This window comes from Chiloscyllium punctatum, chromosome 30, assembly GCF_047496795.1.
Source record: "Chiloscyllium punctatum isolate Juve2018m chromosome 30, sChiPun1.3, whole genome shotgun sequence".
Taxonomy (NCBI): domain Eukaryota; kingdom Metazoa; phylum Chordata; class Chondrichthyes; order Orectolobiformes; family Hemiscylliidae; genus Chiloscyllium; species Chiloscyllium punctatum.
Genome location: NC_092768.1, coordinates 43,827,245 through 43,838,397, shown reverse-complemented (window position 1 = coordinate 43,838,397; position 11,153 = coordinate 43,827,245). Strand labels below are relative to the sequence as shown.

General features: G+C 47.4%; 1 protein-coding gene across 1 annotated transcript in view; it reads right to left on the bottom strand.

Annotated features, from left to right (window-relative positions):
• Positions 1–4,697: 4,697 nt before the first annotated feature.
• LOC140455473 (class I histocompatibility antigen, F10 alpha chain-like) overlaps positions 4,698–11,153 on the bottom strand; it is a 73,648-nt gene continuing 67,192 nt past the window's right edge. Inside the window, exon 8 of the mRNA XM_072550379.1 lies at positions 4,698–5,112. The gene's annotated coding sequence lies outside the window, so the exon portion shown is untranslated. The remainder of the gene's footprint in view (positions 5,113–11,153) is intronic.

The window sequence follows — 11,153 nt, the reverse complement described above, 5'->3', positions numbered from 1 at the left end:
ATGTGACTCGAAATCTTCTGCTTTTCCCTCGAACCAGACAGTGTGTGATGATCTATTAATTATTGATGATCAATCCCTGTTTTGTCATTGACAGGAATTCACACTCTCCAATGGATACGCACTCTTGAGGTCAGTGAAGATGGCTCAGTGAAGAGGTCAATGAGATTTGGATTTGATGGGAAGGACTTTATCAATTTAGAACCAGACAGAATGAAATAGATTGCATCCAATCACTTTGCAAGAATGACTAAAGTGAAATGGGATTCAGATGAATCCTGGAATAACTATTGGAAATGGCAATTGGAAACAGAACTATTCGACCTTTTAAATAAATACTTGCGAGTTGGAAAGGAATATTTTGGAAGGAAAGGTATGTATTTCTGTTTTGTTCCATGTTCTGATCTAACCTCACTGATCTATGAAACCGTTCTCCCATTCCATTCAGTGTCTGTCTATTGTTTGTGGTTTCACCCTTTCTCATCACAGTTCAGCCTGAAGTGTTCATCTCCAGGAGGGAGCCCAATGGTCAGGACAAGCCGCTCACTCTCTCCTGCCTGGTCACTGGGTTTGATCCTGTAGACATTGAGGTGACCTGGCTAAGGAATGGAGAGGTCATGTCTGAGACCCAATCCTCGGGGGTTCGACCAAACCACGATGGGACCCATCAGATCCAGAAAGAGATTGGGATCAATGCTGGGGATGAGGATCAATACGACTGTCGAGTTGCACACAGCAGCCTGGCAGAGGCCCAGCTCTATCAGTGGGGTAAGGATACAATGTTTGTGTGTGCGTGTGTGTGAGAGAGAGAGAGCCAGATTAGACAATTCAGAGGACACCGATTCACTATTCACCTGCAAGTACCCACCTTGCTCACGATGTTGATATCTTGTGTTGGTCTCACCGAGTTAAATATCCTAATTCTAAGTTTGAAAAGTTCTCTGGATCCTGAGCTTCCACAGCCATTTGGAAGAGAATCCCAGATTCCCAGGGCCCTGTTATTGGTGAAGTTCTCATCGATTTCACTCCGAAATAATCTCATCTGAAATACAAGAAGATTCTGTTGCATTCAAGGCTTCATAGAACATTCCAGCACAGTCCAGGCCCTTTGGCCCTCGATGTTGCACCGACCTGTGAAACCAATCTGAAGTCTATCTGACCTGTACTATGCCATTTTCATCCATATGTTTATCCAATGACCATTTAAATGCCCTCAATGTTGGCGCGTCTACTACTGTTGCTGGCAGGGCATTCCATGCCCTTACTACTCTCTGGGTAAAAAAACTACCTCTGACATCTGTCCTTTTATCCATCACCCCTCAATTTAAAGCTATGTCTCCTTGTGCTAGCCATCGCCATCTGAGGAAACAGGCTCTCACTGTCCACCCTCTGATTATCTGAAATGTCTCAACTAATTCACCTCTCAACTTGCTTCTCTCTAACGAAAATAGTCTCACGTCCCTCAGCCTTTCCCCATGAGTCCTTCCCTCCATACCGGGCAACACCCTAGTAAATCTCTGCACCCTTTCCAAAGCGTCCACATCCTTCCTGTGATGTGGTGAGCAGAACTGTACGCAGTAATCCAAGTGTGGCCGCACCAGAGTTTTGTTTCGCTGCAGCATGACCTCATGGTTTTCAGCTCAAACCCGCTACCAATAAAAGTTAACACAACATACGCCTTCTTAAAAACCCAATCTGAATGGCAACTTTCAGGGATTTGTGCCTGGACACCGAGATCCTCCTGCATATCGACACTACCAAGAATCTTACTGTTAGCCCAGTACACTACATTTCTGTTACTCCTTCTAAAGTGAATCACCTCACACTTTTCTGCATTAAACTCCACTTGCCAACTCTCAGCCCAGTTCTGCAGCTTATCTATGTCCCTCTCGAACCTGCAACTTCTTTCAGCACTATCCACAACACCACCAAACTTAGTGTCACCTACAAATTTACTAACCCATCCTTCTACACCCTCATCCAAGTCATTTATCAAGATGACAAACAGCAGTGGCCCCAAAACAGATCCTTGTGGTACATCATTAATAACTGAAGTCCAGGATGAACATTCCCCATCAACCACCACCCTTTGTCTTCTTTCCGATCCAAACCACCAAACCACCTTTAATCCCACGTCTCTGAATTTTCTGTAATAGCCTTATCAAACGCCTTACTGAAATCCATATACATCACATCAACGGCTTTCCCCCCATCCACCTATTTGGGCACCTTCTCAAAGAACTCAATAAGGTATGTGAGGCACGTCCTACCCTCACAAAACCATGTCGACTATCCCTAATCAAATTATTCCTCTCCCGATGATGATCAACCCACTCTTTTCTGATCCTTTCCAACACTTTACCCACAACAGACGTAAGGCTGATTGGTCTATAATTACCAGGGTTGTCTCTGTTCCTTTCTTGAACAAGGAGACATTTGCTCTCCTCCAGTCTTCTGGCACTCATCCTGTCGACAATGGCAACATTTAAATCAAAGCCAAAGGCTCTGCAGTCTCCTCCCTGGCTTCCCAGAGAATCCTAGGATAAATCTCATTCGGCCCAGGGGTCTTATCTATTTCCACACTTCCTAGAATTGCTAACACCTCCTCCTTGTGAACCTGAATCCTGCTGAGACTGGCTTCAGCACCAGACATAGGCCCAGATAGTTCAACAGCCAGACAGTCAGAGATTGGACAGATCCCAAGAGAGGAGGGTCTGGACCCCTCAGAATTCCTGACTCACTGAATGCGATTTGTCCAGGAAGATTCAACTTCCGATGGACAATTATGTAGCATCTGGAACCCTCTGGAAAGATCTCAGGTTCTGAGTTTGAGTTGGAGATTTTGAAGGGTTCTGACTCACTTCCGTACTCAGACAGGAAGCATGAAAGGGATTGGAAGCTTCTTTAACTCCTAGTGTGATGATGCTGCCATTTTAAAAGGTTGTTGGTGTCCTAGTTTTTGTTTTGAAGAGAGGTTGTAAGGCAGAGGCACCAAACATGCTGCTGGTGATGACTGAGGTAAACATGTTGTGAGGCCTTGGAGTTTTATTTTAAGCTGGAACAATAGAAGCAGTCTGAATGGGCGTGGCCAGCTCTCACAGATCCAGATTTCTCAGTTTGGTTTTTTTCAGTTACATCAGAAGCCTTTGGGGTCTCAAAAGAGTTGGCAGCTTCAGTGAGTGTCACCTGGCTACTAATCTCTGCATTTTTTTCTTGATATTGTTTCAGTACCCTTTGCAGTACCCAGTGTCTTCAACTGTTCCTTGATATCATATGGAGTGAATTGAATTAGCTGAAGACTGGTATCTGTAATGCTGGGGTCCACTGGAGGAGGCTGAGATGATACTTCTGACTGAAGATCGCTGTGAAACCACCAGGCCTACCTTTCACACTGGTGTAATGGGCTGTTTCATCAGTGAGAGTGGGAATATTTGTGGAGCCTCCAGTGAGTTGGCTGGATGTGGCAGGAGTGCAGAGCTTAGATCGGATCTGTTGGTTGTGGGATCACTTAGCTCTGTCTATCACTTACTGCTTATGTTATTTGACATGCAAGTCACCTGTTTGGTGGCTTCACCAGGTTGACACCTCATCTTCAGGTACGTCTGGTGCTGCTCCTGGCATGCCCTCCTGCACTCCCCATTGAACCAGGGTTGATCCCCTGACTTGGTGTTCATGGTTCAGTGGGGGCTATGCCAGACCATGAGGTTACAGATTGTGCTGGAGTATGGTTCTGCTGCTGTTGATGGCCCACAGTCCCTCATGGATACCCAGGCTTGAGCTGCTAGATCTGATCCAAGTCTGTTCCATTTAGCACAGTGATAGTACCACACAATACGCTGGAGGTTACTCCCAATGTGACAGTGGGACTTTGCCTCCACAAGGACAGTGCGATGGTCACTCTCACTGAGACTGTCATGGACATTTGCACCTGCAGCTGGTAGATTGGAAAGATGGAGTCAAGTATGTTTTTCCCTCTTGTTAGTTCCCTCACCACCTGCTGCAGACCCAGTCTAGCAGCTATGTCCTTTAGTACAAGTCTGATGTTGATCAAACCCATCACACACACTCACATCCTCAGGGAATATCAATGGAATGGAGGAGATGTCCAGAATCTCCATCAGGTTCTGACACAATCTCCATTCCCTCACACTGGTGTGTTCCCACTCTCTGGGAATGGACTTTCCCTGATTGTGTTGACGGGTATGGAGTTATCATCTGGGATTTGGATTTTACAACAGAGGCAGATGGATATGGTCTTAACTCCCCCAGTTCACATCGATTAGATTACATTACATTACTTATAGTGCGGAAACAGGATTTCGGCCCAACAAGTCGACACCGACTCACCACCCATCCAGACGCATTCCCCTACATTTACCCCTTCACCTAACACTACGGGCAATTTAGTATGGCCCATTTACCTAACCTGCACATTTTTGGACGGTGGGAGGAAACCCACGCAGACACAGGGAGAATGTGCAAACTGTGCACAGTCAGTCGCCTGAGGCAGGAATTGAACCCGGGTCTCTGGTGCTGTGAGGCATCAGTGCTAACCAGTGTGGCACCGTGCCACCCAAATTGAACTCAGCAACTGCCACAAGCTGCTGCTGTGTAAATGAATATAATTATTCTTGTGAAATCATTAATAAAAATATCAAAATCAATAATCAATAAATAACTTTTAATGATTACAAATGACACATATTGGTAATTGTAGTTAAACAATGGTGATAAGTAGTGATAGATTTTAGAATTCAACAATAACTCAGATTTAAAATATTTATATATTTATTTAAGAATTAGAATATGTAAAACTGATATTTATGTACAAAGATTTACATAGCATTTGAAATTTGTTAAGGTCAGATGCAAGATCGATTTCTTTCAATATAAAAACTGTCTCCGAGTTACCTCAGGATGTTGCTTCATTTCAGGTAAATCAGTGACCCACTGAAGACAGTGAAGATGAGAAAGTGTGAGGGAGGAACCATCTGTGAAGATCCCTCTGACCGTGACACTGCTCACATTTCTGAGACGGGATGGAAACACGACTTGAGAAGGTCTCACTTGAAGAATCAGGATCCAAACCTGGGGATCTGGGATCCACTGCTCAATCTGTGGAAACACATTCCCAGAAAAATTGATCTCAGTCCTGAAGGAATTGAGTGTGAACAATGGACTGTAATTCTGTGTGTCTGCTGTGATATGGAAGGATAGACGATGGTGTCCATGTTCACACTGGAACAGGAGCATTCCGTTATTCCGCAATGAGGCTCCGGGAATGTCCTGTGCTGGGGGCCAGGAAACCCACAAGGTCAGGAATGGAGAGACATTAGGCAACCACTTCAGGGTGGGGAGGGGAGGGGAGTTAGTCTGACAGGGTTTAACAGTGACTGGGAGGATGCGACAGGGTCAGGAGGGGAGAGGAATTAGTCTGACAGGGTTTAACAGTGTCTGGGAGGGTGGGACAGGGTCAGGAGGGGAGGGGAATTAGTCTGACAGAGTTTTACAGTGTCTGGGAGGGTGGGACAGGGTCAGGAGGGGAGGGGAATTAGTCTGACAGAGTATAACAGTGACTGGGAGGGTGGGACAGGGTCAGGAGGGGAGGGGAATTAGTCTGACAGGGTTTAACAGTTTTTGGGAGGGTGCAACAGGCTCAGAAGGGGAGGGGAATTAATCGGGAACAGGGTTTTACAGTGTCTGGGAAGGTGTGACAGTGTTAGGAGGAGAGGAGAATTAGTCTGACAGAGTGTAACAGTGACTGGGAGCATGGGACAGGGTCAGGAGGGGAGGGGAATTAGTCTGACAGGGTTTAACAGTGACTGGGACGGTGGGACAGGGTCAGGAAAGGAGGGGAATTAGTCTGACAGGGTATAACAGTGACTGGGAGGGTGGGACAGGGTCAGGAGGGGAGGGGAATTAGTCTGACAGGGTATAACAGTGACTGGGAGGGTGGGACAGGGTCAGGAGGGGATGGGAATTAGTCTGACAGGGTAGAACAGTGACTGGGAGGGTTGGACAGGATCAGGGGGATGTGAAAATGTTACAAATAAATCTAAATAATCTAAATCTAAATAAACCTAACTCAGAGAAAAGTCGACATGTCACTTACTGAATCATGAAGAAGCTGCACCAGAGATATCAGAAGTTGAGAAAATAAAAACAGAATGTGAGAAGTCATACTAAATATAAAATGAGACAGTGTGAGATATTCTCTTTCACTCACTGGACCCAGGATTTAATCGCCCTCAGCATTAATGAACCAGACTCTCCGAGCACCCCCCAGTGGGAATTAAGGGTGAGCGAGTGGAGGGAGGGGCAGTGGGGGAAGAGAATGGAGGGTGACAATTCGAAGGAGAGACACTGGAGACATGGAGTAGAGAAACCGGACGATAAGAGAGTGTTGGCTGAGAAACAGCATTGTGAGGAGACGGACCCATCACCCTGAGCAACACCCAGGCAAATATAACTCTACACTCGAATAGGGGCCGCATGGTGGCTCAGTGGTTAGCACTGTTGCCTCACAGCACCAGGGACCCGGGTACAATTCCCACCTCGGGTGACAGTGTGGAGTTTGCACATTCTCCCTGTGTCTGTGTGGGTTTCCTCCGGGTGCTCCGGTTTCTGCCCACAATCCAAAGGTGTGCAGGTCAGGTGAATGGGCCATGTTACATTGCCCATAGTGTTAGGTGTGTTAGTCAGGTGTAAATATAGGGTTGGGGATTGGGTCTGGGCGGGTTACTCTTCAGAGGGTTAGGCTGAAAGGCCTGTTTCCATACTGCAGGTGATCTGATCTACACCTCCCATTACCTTCTCCATCATTCCCAACACTCTGTCCTCTCAGTCACTTACTCGGAGCTGTTGTGTAGGTCCCCTTTGGGGAATCTGCAGAAACAAAATAAATGTCCATTAGGATGGGGAATAATCCATTCTCAGAGACTGTAAACAGATGTTCAAAGGCTTCAGGGACAACATTCAGGCAATAGTACTGAAGGCTTGTGCTCGAGAACTTGTCACTCCCGTATCCAAACTGTTCCAGTAAAGTTACAACACTGGCATCTACCCAACAATGTAGAAAATTGCCCAGATATATCTTACACACAAAAAGCAGGACAAATCCAATCTGCCCCATCAGTCTACTCTCGATCATCAGTAAAGTGATGGAAGGTGTCATTAACAGTGCGATCAAGCAGCACCTGCTCAGCAATAACCTGCTCAGTGACGCCCAGTTTGGGTTCTGCCAGGGTCACTCAGCTCCTGACCTCATTACAGCCTTGGTTCGAACATGGACAAAAGAGCTGAATTTCAGAGGGGAGGTGGGAGTGACAGCCCCTGACATCAAGGCTGCATTCGACCCGAGTGTGGCATCATGGAACTCGAGCAGAACTGGAATCAATGGGTACTGGGGGAAAACTCTCCAGTGGATAGAGTCATACCTGACACACAGGAAGGTGGTCTTGGTTGTTGGAGGTCAGTCATCTCAGCTCCAGGAAAGCTCTGCAGGAGTCCCTCAGGGTAATGTCCTAGGCCCAACCGTCTTCGGCTGCTTCATGAATGACCTTCCCTCCATCATAAGGTCAGAAATGGGAATGTTTCCCAATAATTGCACAATGTTCAGCACTATTTGTAACTCGTCAGACACTGAAGCAGTCCATGTTCAAATGCAACAAGGTCTGGACAATATCCAGGCTTGGGCTGACAAGTGGCAAGTAACATTTGCGCCACACAAATGCCAAGTTATAACCATCACCAACAAGAGACAATCTCACCACCATCCCTTGGCATTCAATGGTGTTGCCATCACTGAATCCCCCCAACTGTCAACAGCCTGTGAGTTATCATTGATCAGAAACTCAGTTGGACTCACCACATAAATGCAGTGTCTACAAGAGCAGGTCAGAGGCTAGAGATACTGCAGCGAGTAACTCGTCTCCTGATTTCCCAAAGCCTGTCCACCAACTGCAAGACACAAGTCAGGAGTGTGATGGAATACTCCCTGCTTGCCTGGATGAGTACAGCCATCTCAACACTGAAGAAACTTGATACTATCCAGGACCTAGCAACCCAACTGATTGGCACTGCATCCACCAACATCCAGTCCCTCCATCACTGACACTCAGTTACAGCAGTGTTTGCTATCGACAGAAAATCATCAAAGATCTTTAAACAGTGCCTTCCAAATCCACAACCACCTCCATCTGGAAGGTCAAGATCAGCAGATATATGGGAACACCACCACCTTCATGTTCCCCTCCAAGCCACTCACCATCCTCACTCGGAAATATATCACCATTCCTTCACTATTGCTGGTCAAAATCCTGGATTTCCCTCCCTCATGGCATTGTGGCTCAACCCACAGGAGGGAGACTGCAGCAGTTCAAGAAGGCAGATCACCACCACCTTCACAAGGGCAACTGGGGACGGGTAATAAATGCTGGCCAGTCAGAGACACCCACATCCCACAAAAACAGAATCAATACAAAAACTAGGGGGAGGTGTGATACATGGTTATTGTCTCTGGAGAAGGAATCCAGTGACCAAAGTATCATTCCAGAATGAGAAGCCTCTTTCTCCTCCAGGGAGTTGTTCAATGTTCACACCTGGATGTGACAGGACAGCAGAGCTTCGATCTTATCTATCGGTTGTGGAATCACTAAGTTCTGACTCTGCTCCCTCTGCTGTTTACTGCACAATCAGTCCTGATCTGTCACTTCACTGACCAACACCATCACTTACAAGTTCCCCTCCAAGCCACACACCATCCTGACTTGGAAGTATATTGCACTTGGTTCACTGTCACTAGGTCAAAATCCTGGAATTCCCTCCCACCACCACATGAGCTGCTGCTGTTCAGGAAGGTAGCTCACCCCAACCTTCTCAAGGACCATTAGGGATGGGAAATAAATTCCAGCAGCCAGTGATTCCCACATCCCTCCAGTGAATAAAAAAGACATCACTTTTCATCTCTCCCTGGTCCTGCTCCTGTGATCCCTCCCACATTCCTCATTGAACCGGGGTTGGTCCCCTGGCTTGGTGGTAATGAGAGACTGGGGGTTGGGTTGAGCCATGAGGTGACAGTTTGTATTGGATGGCAGTTCCGCTGGTGTTGATGACCCACAATACCTCATGGACACATAGTCTTCATCTGCTCAACCTGTTCACATTCTACAGAAGGGGAGGGAGGGGTGTGCCATGAGGTTTAACGGGGAAATGTGTTCTCACAAGATGGTTATTGGTAGGAGCAGGGTGCAGTGAACAGTCTGTTTCCACCCCACCCCCACCCGACACTGGGTTCTCTGTACTTGACTCTAACCATCAAACCCCCTCCCCCACCCCCCACACTGGGTTCCCTGTACTTGATTCTAAACATCAATTCCCCTCCCCCACCTCCACACTGGGTTCCCTGTACCTGACTCTCACCACCAATCCCCCCCTCCCCCCTAACACTGGGTTCTCTGTACCTGACCCTCACCATCAATCCCCCCGATACTGGGTTCTCCGTATCTGACTCTCATCATCAATCCCCCCTGACTCTCCGGGTTCTCTGTACCTGTACCAACCGGATTCACTGTAATTAAAAGTTTCAATCAATTCCGAAAAAAATCCTTTTCACAATAGCGCACAGGCCAACCTGACTCTCTGTAATTAATCCACTCCATGTTCCCTCACATTAAACTCTCTGTCAGGTTTAGCTCATTGATCACTGTCTGGGTAAAGAATCTCTCTCACTGTAACTGTGTCCTCCTGTTCTGAATCTCTCGGTTTAGTTTAAAACCAATCTCAGATTTCTCGTTTCCAGACTGTTTAATGTTTTATAAATCCCATCAGGTGCTTCCTTTCCTGGTAGAATAGCCCAATTCTCCTTGTCACATGACCCAGAACCTTGACCCTGGGGGTGAGCCTGGGTGTTTCTCTCTCTGCACTCCCCCCTTCCACACTTGCCCCTCCCAAGGTCTGTGTGTCTCCTCTCTGACTGTGTCATGAATTAGACTCAGTACCAGGAAGAACACCAGGGTCCATGGGATTCCCAGCCAGCCCAGGGTTAGCAGTGACTGATACTGACCTGTGACCCATGACCCAGGGTGGCACCATGCCTCAGTGGTTAGCACTTCTGCCTCACAGCACCAGGGACCTGAGTTTGATTCCAGCCTTGGGTGACTGTCTGTGTGGAGTTTCCCTGAGTCTGCATGGGGTTCCTCCGGGTGCTCCAGTTTTCTGCTGCAATCGAACAGGTGCACCCTGGGTGGATTGGTCATGCTCAATTGCCCACAGTGTCCAGGGTTTATTTTTTGGCTGATGTGTCCAGGGATGTGTATGTTGGGTGGATTAGCTGTAGGGATTCTATGATTCGTGAATGGCCTTTAATCTCCCAGTTCCCAGAGAGAGAATGGAAAGCTGAATTCTGTACTCATCGGGAGAGACTCAGGGAAAACACAGGGAGGGAAAGGAAAGGATCACAACATTCTGGGAATACACTGTCCCTGTTCCAATCAGGGACTGTGAATTAAACATTCTGAGGGGAAACAGCTTCAGTTTACAAACTGGAAAAACCAGTAATACAACAATCTTTGGAGACTGCACCCATTTGTTGAGAAATTTGATCCATTGTTTGATGTGAAGCTGCAGAAGCAGAAAAATGGAACAAGTGCAAAGTGATGACTCGGTCCCAGTGACGGGGAAGCTCCAGCACAGTCAGGCTGAGGTTCAGGCTCTGAGCCAGTAAGGCTGGGGCTGAGAAGAGGCCTCCCCCACCAGCTAATGGAGCATCAGGACAGCACTAGGACCCTGGGATCCCCCCTCTCACAGTAAACATATGGCTCAGTCCTTCCAACTGGGGGAGGTGACTGTACATCGGGATTGTCCCTGGGGCATAGAGTCATAGAGATGTACAGCACAGAAACAGACCCTGCAGTCTAACTTCTCCATGTATCTGACATTGTACCTATTACCTGTGTGTGTACATCTTTCTACAGTCCTGAGTGAGCTGTGTATGGGTGCACACTGAACACTCTATCTGTATCATCCACCGACATTTCCGCCACCTCCAAAAAGACCCCACCACCAGGGATATATTTCCCTCCCCACCCCTTTCCGCCTTCCGCAAAGACCATTCCCTCCGTGACTACCTGGTCAGGTCCACACCCCCCTACGACCCA